The sequence below is a fragment of the Trichinella spiralis genome (genome assembly GCF_000181795.1).
Source record: "Trichinella spiralis strain ISS 195 chromosome Unknown Scfld2, whole genome shotgun sequence".
Classification (NCBI taxonomy): Eukaryota; Metazoa; Nematoda; class Enoplea; order Trichinellida; family Trichinellidae; genus Trichinella; species Trichinella spiralis.
In genome coordinates this window covers 6,538,269-6,539,331 of record NW_003526941.1, presented here as the reverse complement: position 1 = coordinate 6,539,331, position 1,063 = coordinate 6,538,269, and positions in this window count along the sequence as shown.

The following is a 1,063-nucleotide window of genomic DNA, read 5'->3' as shown; positions in this document are numbered from 1 at the left end:
CAGACATTTCATTTAAACAATGGGCAAGAATGTACATAGCAATGAACATTACAGTGGGCAGTAGAGATAATGCGGAGGGGTTCAAATTTATGTCAGAGTACTACTTTACAAACGGATTTGTAAGGACTATTGAGAATTATAGTAAAATATACCATTAGTACTATTAAATATTGGCATGTCCGTAACATAGACTCGAATATTAATTGTCCATCATTACTGAAGAACAACGCGCTAGTTTCTTTTCAAAAAGACTAAAATCAAACAACTACGAAAAGCTTATAAAGCGCGCATGCTTAGTGCAGTGTGCCAAGAGAAAGAAAGAAAACATTGTATGAAAAATTGCAAATATATGAAAATTCATACCTGTCAGCAGACCTGTCAGGGATGTCGTGTAAAGGAAACGTAGAGTCATACATTTTGTAACTGATTTTCGTGGTTTCTTCATATTTTTAGTCTAACAATCACAACGTAATTGTTGAATTGAACCATGAAAATGACCGAATAACGCAACGCAGTAAGTAATTAGACCGCCCTTCAGCAGCGAACATTTTTACTATAGTGCAGTTCTCTAAATAAACAGCAATTTGTATAATGAAAATTGCTTCTGCATTTGAACGGCGCAAAGTGCACGTAGCAGAATGCCAACGGCAGTGCTTACCATCACATTTGCATAAAGTTACTCTTCTGACCTAGAAATGCATGTATGCCTTGAAAACGTATAATAACAATGTAATGAGCCAACAGCAAAGATTATAATAATTGCTGAACAGCAACAAAATCCTGAATACATTACAGATCAAAGCCACTATCTCTCACAAATAATATTATGGCGTAAATTAAAGCAGTATAAAATAGTGTCTTACGGGGCTGCACTGGCACGATAATAATATGTCGCAATATTTAGCAAAATTCATTCATTAATTTAAAGGAACTGATTGTTTCGTGAATATTTCAATGAGACTTTGATCAACCATTTTGAAAATAAAAAAAGAAAAAAGCACTAACTCCCCGCACATCTGAGCAGTGAAACAACTAAGTCTCACCCGCGTCTTCAGCGCGGAAA